This window comes from Lithobates pipiens, unplaced genomic scaffold, assembly GCF_037356315.1.
Source record: "Lithobates pipiens isolate NorthernLeopardFrog02 unplaced genomic scaffold, aLitPip1_a1.2 Scaffold_13, whole genome shotgun sequence".
NCBI lineage: Eukaryota > Metazoa > Chordata > Amphibia > Anura > Ranidae > Lithobates > Lithobates pipiens.
The window spans coordinates 76,160,975-76,178,863 of NW_027507718.1; the positions used below are offsets into that span (position 1 = coordinate 76,160,975).

General features: G+C 41.3%; 1 protein-coding gene and 1 non-coding gene across 3 annotated transcripts in view; both read right to left on the reverse strand.

Annotated features, from left to right (window-relative positions):
* The window catches only part of ADAMTSL1 (ADAMTS like 1), a 1,178,053-nt gene that overhangs the window by 591,902 nt on the left and 568,262 nt on the right, over nt 1-17,889 (reverse strand). The window lies entirely within an intron of this gene.
* Nucleotides 14,775-14,932, reverse strand: LOC143979933 (U1 spliceosomal RNA). Its single transcript, XR_013274144.1, has one exon. It is a non-coding gene; the product is annotated as a U1 spliceosomal RNA (small nuclear RNA).

The window sequence follows — 17,889 nt, forward strand, 5'->3', positions numbered from 1 at the left end:
AGCAAGTAGATTACTTGTTCAGTAATCCCATTAAAAGACATTTTATTCAAATTTTACTCTGATCTCTTCTCAGCCTAAACTTACTAAGATCCTGGCTGCATGAGTCATATCAAAAGATTAACTCATCAAAGTGTACAGTATACAGCAAAAAAAATAAAAAATTGCTGTGTGCGGCACTGCTAAAGTGTTTGGGTTCTGCCTGGGTGACAACCATGGCTCCCTTTATTGATACAGTGAAGTAGGGAGCTTAGTCTTCTGAGGACAGGAAGTATGTTCTTCACAGTATTTCTAGGTGAAAAAAGGGGAAAAGGTGAAAAAATGAAACCAATGCAGCCACTATATCTAAGGACTGGTAAGCTGAGATATATTATTATTTTGGTTTGGGGTTTAGATATGTTTTAAACTTTGCACGGTGACTCATACTTCATATGTTAAAGCTTGAAGTGATAATAAGCACAGCCAATGAACTAAGTAAAGTGTTTTTGAGGATTAGTTAATTTACTTATTGGCAGTAGAGTTGGGTGAACAGTTCGGGCCGAGCAAAAGTTCAGCCCAAATATCACCTATTGGCCCTTTCGGGGCACAGTGCATTCTAATGCCTGATTGCAAAGCTTTGCGCAATCAGGGCGCAGTAATTAGCTGGTTGTAAAGGAGCGGGGCCAGGAAGCCAGCTGGCCACTTCCTTAACAACCAATGAGTCATCAGATGTCAATGGGCTTCCCTGTTTACAACTGAATAAAAAAAAGTAAAAAAAAGGATCTCCCCCAATCCATACCAGGCACTTTGGGATTTTAAGGGGAACCCAACGCAAAAAAAAAAAAAATGGCAAGCCCCCCCTTCTGAACCATACCAGGTCACATGCCCTCAACATGGGGGGATGGGATGGGTATTTTGGGGTGGGGGGCTCTGCTCCCCCCAGCCCAAAGCACCTTGCCCCATGTTAATAGGGACAATGCCTCATCCCCACAACCACCAATCAGTCTGTGGGCAGGGAGCTTATCGGAATCTGGAAGAACTGTCAAACAGCAAGCCAGGCATTCGGCAGTTTGCTTAGTTGATGGCGGAGCATTCTTTTTATTTTTCGGGTCTGGCGGTGCAAGGGACGTCATGATTAATGATGGATTTACATCGGGGGGCATCGTATTTTATTTTTTTTAAGTAATTGTCAAAAACTACCTCCTGTTTTTATTTATTTTTTAACTTTTATGGTGAATGGGTAGGGGTACTATGTACCCCATACTCATTCACATGGGTAAATAATATATAGTAGTTAAGGATGAAAATAGGTCTGCCACATCAGAACCTTTACAATGGAGTTCCATAACGATTTCAGAAATATTCGAAATATATGAGGAATTACAGAGAAAGAAAAGAAAAATTCAAAAATCTTACTAAATTTCTGCACCTTGTGTTTTTGGTTTATTCCTGGCTAGAACATAGTTTCCAGGTTTACATTATAGCTGATCTGCAGAAACGCTCCCAGGCTTAGTGCTGCCCCCTAACCTTCATAACAAACTCCCCACCCTAGCACCCATTTCCTCAAATCTGACCCAGTTATTATAATATAGTCAGCAGTCAACACTAGAAGGATGCTTTATGAAGCAAGGTAAGAAATCGTTTGTCATTTAGACCCCTTTCACACTGTGGCGCTTTACAGGCATTTTAGCGCTATAAATAGCACCTCTAAAGTGCCTCTCATGCCAGCCCAGCGTCAAAGCCAGTCTGCAAAGTCCTGCAGGCAGCATCTGTGGGGCGGTGTCTATTGAAATCAATGGGCAGCGCTGCTGAAGATCCTGCAAAGCGTTTTGGCAGCACCGCTTTGTGGGTGCTTTTAACCCCTTGTTAACCCCTTCTTTTGGGTTAAAAGTGCCCCTCTCTTGCCCGCACAGCGCCACTAAAACTAGTTCTTCTACACTGTAACAGAGACTTATAAAAACAATCCTTAGAATTCAACACCTTCAGGAGCAGGGTGTGTGTTAAAGAGGTCAGCTGCTGACATTCTTCCTAAGGCCCCTGTCACACAGACGATCCGTTCAGGTCCGCCTGTCAGTTTTTCAGGCAGACCTGAATGGATGCTCCATAGAGGTCTATGAAGTGCCGGATGTCAGCTGTGACATGTCCGCTAACATCCGATCCTCTCCGATCCGAAAAAGTGTGACGGAGGAAAAAGCTATTTTTCCATCCGTCATCGGATCGGATCAGGTGACGACGGACACTGCGGTCCGTCGTCACCCGATCTCCCATAGGGGAGAGCGGCGCTGTGACAGGTCCGTGTGCAGAGATGGACCTGTCATCTTCCTGCTCAGCTGAGATCACTTCGGCGATCCCTGCTATGCAAGCGGATATCCACGGGGTGGATCAGCACTGATCCGCCCCGTGTGAAAGGACCCTAACAGTTTTTATGTCCTAAGGGTCAAATACCAGGAAGTAATGGAAGTTTTTTTTAGGAGACTTTGGAGGTAACACCTGCCCTAAAATATAAAGAAAGCTTTTTATTTTCTGTAACAGAGGTACATTAATGGTGTATTGGTACATAGGGAAGCAGGAATTGCAGTGGTTTCTCTACAATACAGCAGGGACTGGCAGATTTGCTTGAGAAGGGCAAATAATTTGTCCTTATATTAAGGGCGTGTCGTATTCCCTCTTCCACAATTCAACCGCCACTTCAGTCCCAGAAGATTTTCCCCCTTAATGACCAGGCCATTTTTTGCGATGCGGCACTGCGTTACTTTAACTGACCTCTGCGTTTTTTATAAACAAGAAAAGACCGACAATTTTGAAAAAAGAAACAATATTTTTTACTTTTTGCTATAATAAATATCCCCAAATTTAAAAACAAAACAAATTTTTCATCAGTTTAGGCCAATATGTATTCTTTTACACATTTTTGGTAAAAAAAAATCACAATAAGTGTATATTGATTGGTTTGCTCAATAGTTCTAGTGTCTACAAAATGGGGGTTAGATTTATGGCATATTTATTTTTATTATTTTTTTACTAGTAATGGCAGCGATCAGCGATTTTTAGGGGGACTGCGACATTGCGGTGGACAGACTGGACACTTTTGACACTTTTTTGGGACCATTGACATTTATACAGTGATCATAGATAAAAAAAATCCACTAATTACTGCATAAATGTCACTGGCTGGGAAAGGGTTGACACTAGGGGGTGATCAAGGGGTTAAATGTATTCCCTCATGAGTGTTTGACTAATTAGTAGGAACAGCAGATCTGTCTCTCCTCCTCTGTAAGAACTGGGATTTGTTGGATGTGTGCTCTCGATCACAGGTGGACCCCGCCACGCAGCAGGCGCATGCGTGTCTGCTATGGCTCCTAAAGGAGCCGATGTACAGGTACAGCGATTCTCAGGAACGAGCCGACCTGCAGCAGTAAATGTGTGTGAGCTGGTCGGCATGTGGGTAAACAATCTAAAAGACCCTTTAACCTATTCAGATGCAACTTTTTCAAGGACAGGGGTTCATATAAAAGCTACATTTCTATTTGAACCTGATAGTTGAATAATCCCTAGATACACTTGAAACAAGGGGTGGTGCTTTTGTTTCTAAGGCTTCTTAAGCTAACTGGCCAGTCATCTCAAAAAGTCTAACTAGGAGATGTTTGATCCATCAAATTTCAAAGCTAGCTGCACTGTTTGCACCCTCATTAATCTTTCCATTTACTAAATAATCTGATCCACTGACATAATTTGGTCGAAGCCACATTTTTGGCCTTTCCCTGAATGTGTAACAATATTGACTTTTCAATAGCTGTCATCAGTAGAAATGTTACTGTAACAGAGTCACCACATTCTACTTAATCCAAATGGCTTAGTGTTACTAAACCCAGGACAGTAAAATCAGTCTGTATATGCAGTAAAGCATGCTTGTTATACTCACTGTGGAACCTAAGAGGTAATCCAACACATTTTGTAAAAAAGCTGTTTGATCCTGTCGTCTCTAATCCTCCCCTTCTTCCACTGTCCCCCAACCATTTCCTGATAAGACAGAGCCTTTGGAGTCACTCTGCACATGCTCAGTTTGGTGTATATTTCTAGAGAGAACAGGGCCAATCAGCACTGCCACGAGTCAAGTAGCCTCATAGGACAGTCAGAGGAGAATGAAAACGCATCCTACAAGTTTTAACCAGATACTGATAGAAGTCACATGACTGCTATATACTGCTGTTCAGAAAAGGTATTTAGCAGTTTATATTTACCAAAATAATTGCATTTCCCTGTTCTTTGTACTGTGGGAGACCAGATATAGTTAATGCAGGGTCCTCCTGGGTTCAGCAACACTTTAATGACATCGAACGTGTCTGTCATAAATTACTTAGCAAGCTGCATGCATTTTAGTCTTAAACAAAGTCCTCAACAAAGTGACACCTTATTCAATTCTTCCTGGTACAAAATATTTTGACTTCTCTTGAACGGGTCCTCTTCTCCTCTCTGATCACCTCTATAAACCCCTGAATTTAGAATGTTTCCACACAATATCCTTGCTGTGGAATGATCTCTCACATTACATAAGAAACTTTTATAACCTATATGCCTTTTAGAAATGTCAAAATCCAGGTCTATGATCTGAACTCACACCTGTTTCACCACAGCTTTCAGTCAAGAGACTTCAAATTCCTTTAAAAATCGTCCATTTGTGTTATCTGTGTGATACCATTGTTTCTCTCTTTTGCTTTTTATATTTAAAGGAGATGTATTTGCTAATACACAGAGAAGTGAGTGATCACATGACCGCTGATTGCTCAGTTCTCAGGCTTCTTGAAATGGCCTTCCAGTGCTCACTAAGAAGAGGAGGAGATATGCAGTTGACTTCAGCTCCAGCTATGCACTGAGAGCCAGCAGCTCTCAGTGCATCTAGATGGAACCCGACAATATTCTTGGGATACTTCCAGAGCCTGGAGTGGCTGATTCTGGGTCACAGGCTATTATTACTACTTATGATGATAATAATTTGACATTTAACTTTCCTCATATAGTTCATTGAGCATTGTGCCATAGAATTATACACTGTAAAATATATTAATAAGAAATGTATTTGTTAAACAAGGTCTCTTTCAGTAATTCAGAGAAACAAGAAACTATGCTGTAATAGAATACCCACAGTTCCATAGGTTGAACTCGTTGCACTAGAATTACAAAGGGTCAGTTATTTATGGCAGGCTTGAGCACAGCTAAAATGTGAAATGTTGTCTGCGCAACAAAGGATACATATATTCTTTCATTTTAGCAACAAATGACTTCAAGAACCTAGTAGTGCTACAGTCCATTTTTAAATGTGTTAGGGTCCTTGCATTTTAAATGTATGATTGTATAAAAGCTTATTACATTCATCAGGTCAAGCAAAAAAGGCTACTGCCCCATACACACGGTCGGACATTCCAAAGACAAAATCTGTCTGATTTTTTTGTCTTGCATACACACGATTGCACAAAGTTGTCGGAAAATCCGATCGTTCAGAACGTGGTGGCGTAGAACACTTATGACGGGACTATAAAGAGGGCAGTAGCCAATAGCTTTTGTCTAGTAACTTGTCTAGTAACTTATTCTGAGCATGCGTGGCACTTTGTCGGTCGGAATTGTCTACACACGACCGGTTCGGTTCGCACCAGAACATCCAAACAGACTGAAAATTTGTATGAACTTGAGAACCCTATTAAAGTCTATGGGACTCAAACGTTTAAAATCAAAAGTGCTATTTTTAAAGGCTAATATGCAAGCTATGCAACGGACAACACCAGCAATAAGGGGTATCTTCAGGTGTATACTGTGCTGGAGGCACACAACACCCACTAACTCCTGCAGATGTCTGTATTAGAGAACAACAGCAATAAAGGGTAGATACAGGTGTATACTGCACTGGAGGCACACAACACCCACTAACTCCTGCAGATGGCTGAGAAAAGAACACACTGTCCCTGCCTATCTAGCTCTTTCCCTGCAGCCAACACACTACACAAGGCCACCACGCTGGCGGCCTTATATATATTGTGGGGCGTGTACTAAACCCCCTGAGCTATAATTGGCCACAGGCATCCTGCCTGTGGCCAATTATGGCTCTCCTCACTGCCGGCGCTGTGATTGGCCAAGCATGCACTGTGACCCCGCATGCTTGGCCAATCACAACGCAGGCAGCGAGGAGAGCCATAATCATGAGCCAGCAATGCACTGCAATGGTGTAGTGCATTGTGGGCCGTTCATGCCACACGAATTTGGTGTGCATGGTCCACAAAGTTCTGAATTCACCGAACAGATGAACGGCTGATGTTCGAGTCGAACATGCATTTGAATTGAACACCGAGCTCATCCCTATCCAGCACCATTGGGGCTCATAGAGTTAAGGGATCTTATGCACTCATCAATAAAAGCTGTACTATAGCTTTTATGAATGAAGCATGGTCTATGAATAGAGCACATGAATAAATGAATGAAAGATACATTTCCTCCATTCCTCCTTCATTCGTAGATCAGATATATTAAGCCCTGCAGCACACACACTAGAGGGTGCTACACATTTATAAGTCTAAACTTAGGGTTTAAGTTGCTAAAGGTAACAGCAGCCAGGCAACCTAAGGTGAAGAGGGTATCCCAAAACCAATATATACTAAATGTAAGTGTTCTTACCATTTGTATACCATTATGACATTTAAATGAATTATATATTTATCTATGAATGTATATTACGTATATCCATTTCTCTTACAGCATCTCTACTATACTCATACCCCGCCAAAAAAGAAAAGGAAAAAATGACAAGACGAAACGCGTTGGTTTGTGTGTGTTTCTTGGGTTGTGCATTCCCTCATTTAATGATATTCTTGTACCGTATGAATTTGATCAATGCTTTACATCACTGGTTCTCAGAGGGCATACCATCTATTGGAGATAAAAAGGGGGGGGAGTATATGGAGTTCAATAGTATGATGCTGGTACAATATGTTTTTATGTAGTGTCTGTCTTTCTATAAGACATATTTTAAAGGATTTGTAATAAAATAATGTTTTATATCTATATGGTGTACGATTAGTTATTCTAAGAGGAGGTTTCAGCACTTGTCCCGATTTGTTCCTCTCTTTGTGCATTGTATTGTATACAGCGCACTCCTTAGACTGTTCATGTAGGGATGATCACCCTGCAATCAATGTAAAATATAGATCTTCACCAGCACATCTTGGTATAGTGATAATCTTCTCCTTTACTCACATAAAGTAAAAGGCATAATTGGCCTGTGATGCTTTGTTACTTTATTTGCATTAAGGACAACACTATACCAAGGTGTGCTAGTGAAGATCCTTTTTTATGATTAAGGTAATCTAAGGTGATTACACTTATGGGGGACTTTTGAAACATTAAAATATTGACCGGTTCTCTTTAAACAAATATATACATGGTGATCATGAAGTTCTTTATCTTTTTCTTTTTAACTTTGAACTTGGTTAGTTTTTTTAGATCTTGTCAAAAGAAAACCAACATGTTTTTGGATGAAGATAATATCTTTAATGACTAACAGATGCTAGAAGGTGCAAGGTTTCAGTATCCCAGAGGACTTTTACTAAGGAATCTGGAGAAAATAAGTGTTTCTGACAGCTAGCATCTACAAACACAGATTAGCCAATAAAGGTATTACCTCTTCCTAGTAAATCTGGAGAAAATTAAAAATCTGAATTTATTACTAATGCATATTAGAATCAAGATTTTTTAAATAGAAGCAATTATGAGAACAATGGTGAACTTCATAGCTTTGTGTTAGCACTGTCAAATGGAGTTTAACACTTACCATAAGTAAAAATCACAAATCCAGATTTGTCAAAAGAGGACATAAAAACATGAGGTATCCAAGCACACATACAATTAAATGTCACAAACAGTGGTCTTTATCTACTGATTAAAGGGCTGTCCAGCTGATGCAGGAGTCTACTGGAGGCTGTGGAGGCACAGGTGTCGCAGAAGCCCAAAAGAGCACTTTGGAGGCACGGGAATTCTCTTGGGGTCACAGGAATGCACAAGGCACACTCAAGTCATTAGATGACACGGAGGTCACTTAGGTGAACTTGGAAACATGGGGCATACAGGTTGCATTTGGAGTCATTAAGAACATTTTGGAGACACTAGATAACACAGATTTCATTAGGGCACGTTGAAGACACAAGGGTTTACAGCTGCACACTTGGAACCACTAGAAGGTACAGGATGCACTTGGGGACAAGTGGACACACAGGGGAAACTTGAAGTTAATAGATAACACGTGATGCACTGGGGAGCACTTGGCATACTAAATGACACAGGAACTGGGGGCTGTACTTGGAGTCAATGGACGTACTTTGATACACAAAATACCAGGTGGTTGGCAAGTACAGGATGCACAGGGGTACAGATATGTACTGCAGCAAGGGGCTTGGCTGAAGCATATAGACATGTCGCTCAAATGCCAACCACATGTCAGTATGAGATTTTAGGCTACAACAATCAGGAGATCTGCAAAACCTGGAAATGCTAGCACTGCGTTTTGGCAAGGTGAAACAGTGCTGGATCCCAAGAGAGGTTAGTGCGATATACACAATGTAAATATAGATAACAAAGCAGGACATAAAGGCCAATTTACATCTTTGTGTGTGTTAATGCACACGGTACTGAAGGAAGGAAAATAGCTAATAACTTACCAAACAGATACAAAGAGGACATGATATAGGCAAAAAGCTAAATAGTATAAAACTAATATGTTTTAGCCTATAGTCCAATGTGCAATTGATATTATTATCAGTTGGTATTATTCTTGTAAAATAATTAGCAGTACTAATACACATATGCCTTGAAAAAGTATTCGCACCCCTTGAAATTTTCCACATTTTGTCATGTTACAACCAAAAACGTAAATGTGTTTTATTGGTGGCACCTAATTGTGAAGTGAAAGGAAAATGATAAATGGTTTTCAATTTTTTTACAAATAAATATGTGAAAAGTGTGGTGTGCATTAGTATTCAGTCCCCTTTACTCAGATAACCCTAACTGAAATCTAGTGGAACCAATTGCCTTCAGAAGTCACCTAATTAGTAAATAGAGTCCACCTGTATGTAATTTAATCTCAGTATTAATACAGCTGTTCTATGAAGACCTCAGAGGTTTGTTAGAGAACCTTAGTGAACAAACAGCATCATGAAGGCCAAGGAACACACAAGACAGGTCAGGGATAAAATTGTGGAGAAGTTTAATGCAGGGTTAGGTTATAAAAAATATCCCAGTATGGCACAACTGCAAACCTACAAAGACATGGCTGGTCCACCAAAACTGACAGGCCAGGCAAGAAGAGCATTCATCAGAGAAGCAGCTAAGACACTCATGGTAACTCTGGAGTTGCTGCATAGATCCAAAGCTCAGGAGGGAGAATCTGTCCACAGGACAACTATCATTTATGTACTCCACAAATCTGGCCTTTATGGAAGAGTGGCAAGAAGAAAGCCATTATTAAAAGAAAGCCATAAGAAGTCCTCTTTGCAGTCATGTGGGGGACACAGCGAAGATGTGTAAAAGGGTCAGATGAGACCAAAATTGAACTTTTTGGCCTAAAAGCAAAATGCTATGTGTGCAAGAAAACTAACACTGCACATCACCCTGAGCACACCATCCCCACCGTGAAATATGATGGTGGCAGCACCATGTTCTGGGGATGCTTTCATTTCTTTAGCAGGGACAGGGAAGCTGGTCAGAGTCGATGGGAAGATGGATGGAGCCAAATACAGGGCAATCTTAGATGATATCTTGTTAGAGTCTGAAAAAGACTTGAGATTGGGGTGGAGGTTCACCTTCCAGCAACAACAACCTTAAACATACAGCCAGAGCTACAATGGCATGGTTTGGAATAGAGCAAAGCATATTCATGTGTTAGAATCTGTGGCAAGACTTGAAAATTGCTGTTCACAGACGCTCTCCATCCAATCTGACAGAGCTTGAGCTTTTTTGCAAAGAAGAATGGGCAAAAATGTCACTCTCTAGATGTGCAAAGCTGGTAGAGACGTCCCCAAAAAGACTTACAGCTGTAATTGCAGTGAAAGGTGGTTCTACAAAGTATTGACACAGGGCACTGAATACAAATGCACACCACGCTTTCACATATTTATTTGTAAAAAAATTGGAAAACCATTTATTTAAAAATGTACTCATTGACGAACACATTTCGCCCATCAATTGAACTAAAAATTAACTATTCAAGTACACATGTCAATTTCCTAGACACCACAGGGATGACAAGCTACACACCTCAATATACAGGAAACCCACAGATAGATGCAATTATCTCCACAGTTCCAGTTATGCTCAGACCCAGAAGGCAGAAAAAAACATCTTAGAATGTTAGCAGACTCCTTCCATAAGAAAGGTTACGAGGACAAAATTATACATGCGAGTATAAACAATGCATGTAACAGCACTAGAAGGAATAAGAAAGATAATCAGAGATTTGCAACCTTTATTAACCACTTGCCCACTGGGCACTAAAACCCCCATCCTAACCAAGCCACTTTTCAGCTTTTGGTGCTCTCACATTTTGAATGACAATTACCCAGTCATGCATCATTGTATCCATATGAAATTTTTGTCCTTTTCTTCACACAAATATGGTATTTGATCACCACTGTTTTTTTTTTTTGTTTTTTTTTGCGCTATAAATTTAAAAAGATGGGAAATCTTGTAAAAAAAAAACAAATTTTTTTGTTTCAGTTATAAAAATTGCAAATTAGTAATTTTAGTTCATACATTTTGGCTACAATGTATACTGCTACATATCTTTGGTAAAAACAACCCAAATCAGTGTATATTATTTGGTCTTTGTGAAAGTTATAGTGTCTACAAACTATGATGCCAATCTCTGAACATTTATCACAGCTGATCACACCTAACGTACTGACTGCCTATCAAATTTTTTGAGACATTAACAAATACCCCCCAAATGACCCCTTTTTGGAAAGTAGACATTCCAAGGTATTTAGTAAAAAGCATGGTGAGTTTTTTGAAGTTGTAATTCTTTGAAAAACAAGTTTTTTTTTCTTTCTTTATTTTTTCACAAAATTGTCATAATAACAAGTTATTTCTCGCACACAGCATGTGTATACCACAAATTACACCCCAAAACCCATTCTGCTACTCCTTCTAAGTATGGCGATACCACATGTGTGAGACTTTTTCACAGCCTGACCACATACAAAGATCCAACATGCAGACGTTCTAGGAGCATAAATTACACATATAATTTCTTGACTACCTTTTACACTCTTGAAGGCCCTGGAGCACCAGGACAATGGAAACACCCAAAAAAGTACCCCCTTTTGTAAATTAAACACCCCAACACATAATCTATTAGGCATAATGAGTTTTTCTTTTTTTTTACACAGAGTTGTCCATGTATAAGATATTTCTAACACACAGTGTGTACATAGCAAAAATTACACCCCAAAATACATTCATCCCGAGTATGGTGATACCACACGTGTAAAAGTTTTCCCACAGCCTTGCCACATACAGAGGCCCAACATGTAGGTAGTTCCATCAGGTGTTCTAGGAGCATAAATTACACATCTAATTTGACTACCTATTACACTTTTGTGAGACACTGATGGGCACTGTAGTGGCACTGATGGGTATTGTAGTGGCATGAATGTGGCACGGATAAGCACTGATGTGGCATGCATGTGGCATGGATGAGCACTGATTTGGCATGGATGAGCTTGAATTAGCCATGGATGGGCACAGATGAGCAGGGCTGGGCATGACTGGGCATGGATGGGCATGGATGAGCATGGAGGAGGCATGAATGAGCCATGGATAAGCCATGGATGGGCATGGATGAGCCATGGATGGGGATAAATGAGCATGGCTGGGCATGAATGGACATGACTGGGCAAGGCTGATCATGTGTAGGCATGACTGGGCAAGGATGGGCATGGATGAGCATTGATGAGCATGGCTGTGCATGGATGACCATGGCTGGGCATGGATGAGAATGGCCGAGCAAGGGGCTGGGCACGGCTCAACGTGGCTGGGCACGGATGAGCACAGGTGGGCAAAGATGAGCATACCTGGGCACAGCTGAGCATGGCTGGGCATGGCTGAGCATGGCTAAGCCCAGATGAGCATGGATGAGCTTACCTGGGCACAGTTGAGCATGGCTAGGCATGGCTAAACATGAATGAGCATGGCTAGGCATGGCTGGGCATGGGTGAGTCAGGGAAGGATGGATGGATGAGCCAGGGATGGGTACAGATTAGCGCTGTGGACACCTCAGATCTAGCCCACAGTGCTTCTGCACCCGCTCCCTCCTCTTCTTGCACACTGTACCAATCGGTGCGAGGAGAGGGAAGGAGCTGAACCGGAAATGGTCCGGTCTGTTTACATACGATCCCTCCATCAATGGATGGGGCAATAGCATGGTAAAGGGCCACTGTCATTGACCCTTTACACTGTTCTGTGACCTGGAGTGCGTGCCCCAGGGGGAGCGTGGGAGCGCAATTCTGGGGGGACGTTATAGTGTGCCCTCCCAGAGTCATCCGACTGCGCTGTAGCCGTTTTTCAGGTATGGCCCAGTTGGTAAGTGGTTAACAGAGGATGAATGATAAAATAAATATTGTGACAACCCCCAATTCTGGCTTTCAGGCAATCTCTGGCATAAACTAATCATGAGGAAAACCTCATTCTGATTTCAGTCACAAATAGAGGAAACAAACCTTGCAGCAAAAAATGCTGCAAACTATGAAGCCAAATCAATCCATCAAAAAGTGTCACATAAAAGTGACATCAAGTATTACCAGATCATACAGATGCGTCTCCAGTAATATTGTGTACCTATCCAGTGCAAAAAAGGTCAGAAATTACAAAAAAGAATGAATTCACACATACACACTATGAAGGAACATGATTTCTGCACACCTGTGGGACATAATTTCTCCCAACCAGACCACGGTGTAAGGGAACTTAAAAACAACACAGGAATGGAAAACTTAAGAACTAAGAATGATAATTCTATTTGACATAAAATATAATGGACTAAATGTGGACCTCAGTTTCTAAATCATTATCCAACAGTTTATGTCCTCTCTGACCATGTGGCTCCTCCCTTCTCCCCGCATTATTTCACTATCTATCCAAGTTTAATTACCATTGCTGCTTATGTGTGTTTTTTTACCCAGAGATGGTCTTATTAACATTCTGCTAAAATTTTGTATGTTAGTTCTGCTTGGACCTTGAAAAAGGGGGTACACCCTGGAAGTGTGCCTGGAAAGCTTGGCTGTTAGTGCAAATAAAAAAAGTAAGAACTCAAATATTTTTGTTGCACTCAATAGACAGAAGCATCAACCTCTGTTGCTAAAGCAATGCCTTTTAATGTAATAAAAGACAAACATTTGCCTCAAAAATCTCCTTGAAACAAAATACTCACCTTGCTACATGGTAGGCAGGACACTATACACTATTTAAAGCTCATGTGACTTACTTGTAATTTCTTCTTTGGGCTGCTGGAAAAATCATTTAATGAGTCATTGAGAGGGCGTTATTTTAACATTCATTCTGATTTATTTTACTGCTGTAAAAAATATTTTTTGTTAAATCTGTTTTATCTTACGAGTGAACTGGGCTGTGTAAACCAATGTGGGGTCTTGCAAAATGACTGCGGCATCCATGTTTAAGTATCTGGCATCTAAAACAGTAAATATCTAAACTTGAAGTGAGGCCTGTAATTTCAACCCACTGCAAACGTGAATATAAAAAACGAGCTTGTTGATCAAAGTATAAATCATACTTTCAATTAGATTTTCTCACTTTCAGGAAACATGCCAAGAAAAACAACAAATTCAGAAATAAAGAATTGAATACCCTAATCTTAACCCTATAGCGGGAAAGAAAATGAAAAACTTGTGCTGCAATAATGTCATGATGCCTGGGAATGAGAAAAAGCAAGCATAAGAAAAAAGGATACTACTGAATGATCAAAGGAGAAATAAAAGCAAACAGTTTGACATGATTATTGGCTGGCTTGACTCGAGTATGAAGCTGATGGCATTTTGCAAAATATACTATAGTGTAAAAGAAAAGCAGATTGTTATGTGCTTTAAAACATGTAATAAATGCATGTCATTCCACAGGGTACATTAAGGCTGAACTCTAGCTTTATGTTTTTTTCTCTACATTTTAGCAAGTCCTCTCCTGTGTTAAAACTCTGCAAAGTTGCACCTCAAAAAAATAATTACTTGAAACTGCAGCAGCTATCTCAAACCTGTCTTCATTTCTTGTCTGAATGACCATGATCATTCATCAATTACTTTGTAGAGACAATGGCCAACTCTCAAAGCTATTAGCTTGCTCTACCACCAATTACTTTGTTCCTGTGCATTATAGAAAGAACAAATCCCTGACACCCTTTATATATGTATGCCCCCTTGGTTTTGTAGACTTTGGCTTTGCAATCTGATGGTTGGGTGCATACAAATCAAGCAACTGATCGTCAGATTGCACAACTAAAGTCTACAGAATCCAGGGGACAGGAGGGAGATGTATGCACATCTAAACAGATGCCAGGGAGATGTGTTCTTTCATATAATACTAGAGCTTTTAACAGATTAGCAGTGTGAGAAGACAGGAGAAGAATGTAATGTGGGTGGAGAGTGATGTGCCTGGAGACATGCAATGGGGCTGACAAGGGGGAGAACCTGGTGTAACAGGAAGTGAGGTGGCTGGGGCGGAATGCAATCATTTATTTGATGCGTTTGTGCACATATATAGTTTCTCCCCCCCCCCCCACTACCACACATTATGCAGTCGAGTTTCCTGCATTTGAGGAAATCGCAGGGGTCAGCACAGCCGGAGTGCAATGGCTGAGCCTCGCCCTGGGAGAACCACCTTTTTGATCATGGTATCTCCCCTGTCAGGTAAGTATAGTTTCTTATTTATAATTATTTATTTGGTCGTATGACTATCTTAATGTGGACCAAAGTTTTCAGGGTGTTTAATTTGGTCACTTTATTTATTACACATGCTTTTTGGATCTATATGCACTTTTAAATACATAATTTATTATACGAACTTGGTCTTTGCCTCTTTGAGGGGGCTAAATTCCTCATTCCATGAAACCTGAGTTGCGACAATATTTTTATTGAAAGTGAACCCATGGCTAGGCTAAGTATTTATATATGCTTCAAAAACTCGAAATACGCTTTAAAACAAGTCCTCGTTGACCTCTGTCCCAACAGACACTGTAAAGCAGTTCATCCTCAAATTCTATCACTGATCAGTGGGGGACCAGTGGATTATGAGCAAAGCGGAGTCTGTCCTGTGTGAAAGGTAGGCCATGCATAATGCAATTTGGTTGCAGGAAAAAAAAAAACGCTTGATTTCCCTATTAGCACTGCTGAACCATATAAGATTTTAACTATCGATGGCCAGCTTAAGGATGCATTTCACTGTCCATCCTTCAATGATCATCATCATTATCATCATGATAATCACACAGTATAGGTGCTGTGGCTTAAAGCATCTGTACTGTGTAAATATCATCATGATGATTATGGTGATCACATTTGGCTGCTCCTTGCTGTATAATTGAACATACACAATGGTCAGGGCGTGGAGAAAGGTTGTGACGGTACCTTTCCTGTGACTTCTCTGCTGCTGATGGTTATACCTCTGTGTGCACTGCTCGGCTGGCTGCTGAGCTGCTGGTTGGACATCACCAGTGGCGGCTGGTGAAGTTTTAAGTTGGTGAGGCGCCAGACCCTGCCCTTCCTTTTTGACTCTCACATCTCAGAAGTTCCACCCCTTATAGACTCCACCCACTCTGTACATAATGTACAGTATAACTCAAATGTTAGTCCTAATTCTCAATAAAATTCTTCTGGCTTATTCATCCATTAAATCCCAAAAGTAAAGAAATACCAGCAGCTTCAAATAACACAGCAACAGCTACACTCCTGGTGACTTCTTGATCCCTGCATTGTAAGTAATGATTCATTACCAACAATGTTGCCTGTTTTCATGAAGTCTTGCTCAGCTTCTGATGTGCACCTCAGCATCAAACAACAGAATAAGAGGAATGTCTAGTTATGACAATTTCTCTAAAACAACTGCTTTTCAATGAATGCCATCTTAAATCGCCTGATTTTATAAACTTTTTTGACAGATAAATTATCTGAGATAATGAAGATTTATATGAGTGGAAGCTGGTCAGTTCCAAAAACCAGGGACATTTCTATAGCTCACCATGTGTCAGGGGTTAGTGTAGGATTACCAGCATTCCTAATGATGCTGATCTCCAGCCTGCCAGACTTGCCAGTGCCACTGTGCCAGTAGATGATCTGAGTCTGACTGTCCCTGGCTGAGCTCCTCCTTTCCTCAGCCCAATCTGAACTCAACTCACACATGAAACATCCCAGCCGGAGCTGTGCTGCTCTCTCCTCTCCTCCGTCCGTCATAATGATCACTTGTGTCATCCTCCGTTTTGTACAACGTGGCTGGCTGTGTGGGTTCCCTTGTAGATAGTGGAGGCTGGAGAGGAGACACTGCTGGAGAAGGAGATACCATGTGTCAGAGTCCAACAACATGAGGGAGGAATGGCTGGCAGCAGGCCAGCCACTGAGCTTAGCAGTGCAACTGCAGGGGAAGATCTTCTCCATTCCTGGTGCAGGGAGAGACCAAATTTGGGAGCTCAATAGGTGGGCCAGGTCGGTATTTCAGCCCGTCCCAATGAGTTTCCTTTAACGCAATAGGAAACTGGCAGGCAGCCAGTAGGAGTGGAGAACTGTTTACTCAGTGTTCTAAATACAGCAGAGAGAGAGAGAGAGATGGAGAGGGAGAGAGAGAGAGAAAGAAACTCAACAGAAAAAATTATTACATAGTTTATTTTTATTGTTATTTGTTTATGTTTTCTGAAACAAAACTTGTGGGGTGCTGCCCCAGGAGCCCCTATGGATGAGCCTCTACTGGACATTACATCAAATCTGCTGCCTCTGACTGCACTGGTGTCTTCCAGTTCCAGCCAGCTGCCCCCAGCCTGCCACTGCCATTCTTCTGCTTGATTCCTCTTAGAAATTACTTTCCGATGGCATCAGGCAGTGTGCAGGGCAAACCGAATCACTCTGCCAAGCTAGCAGCAGGGACTAAGAGACCTGGGACCTCCATCTCATCAAAAGCGGCTGACACAAGATAGTATAAGTCTGCAGGTGCCCGAAGAAGAAAAAAAAACTCCCTTGATCTACAATATCCCAGTCCTCTGGTCAAACTGATGGGGCACCCCTCGACCCAGGGAATATGTTCCCACCAGATAGCCATGTACACATGTGAACAGTATGTATACACCAACCATACACATGATCCTACAGGACGCCTGAAGCTTCCAGCCAGCCCCCCCCCCCCTCCCCTCCCTGTTAAGTGACGGAGCCCAGGCCCCCTACAGGAGGGCTAGTGGTACCCCCTTATCAGCGACCCTGCTTGCAGCTGCAGTGGGCTTGTTTTAAAGCTTGTATACTACTTGTCAAGAATATGTGAATATGTTAATGTCCAGTATTCTTGGCCACTTAAAGGGACAATATCCACTGATTTGTGAACAACATGTTGTTTCTGTTTGTACCACTGCAGGAATTGTGGTACAAGAGCTGTGTGGAGCTGCTGCATAGTAACAATTGGACTATCAGTTAGGAGATTTATACATAATCTGATATATTTTAATATTTACATGATAAGCCTTGATTTTTTTGTCAGCTATTGGCAGGTCCACGACAGCCTGGATTTAGAGGAAGTGGGTGTGATGACATTGGCCCCAAGGACTGATAGTATAGAGTGGCAAAAGGTACTACGGCATGGCACGGCTCTGAAATGAAGGTGAGTATTGCAGTAAAAGGT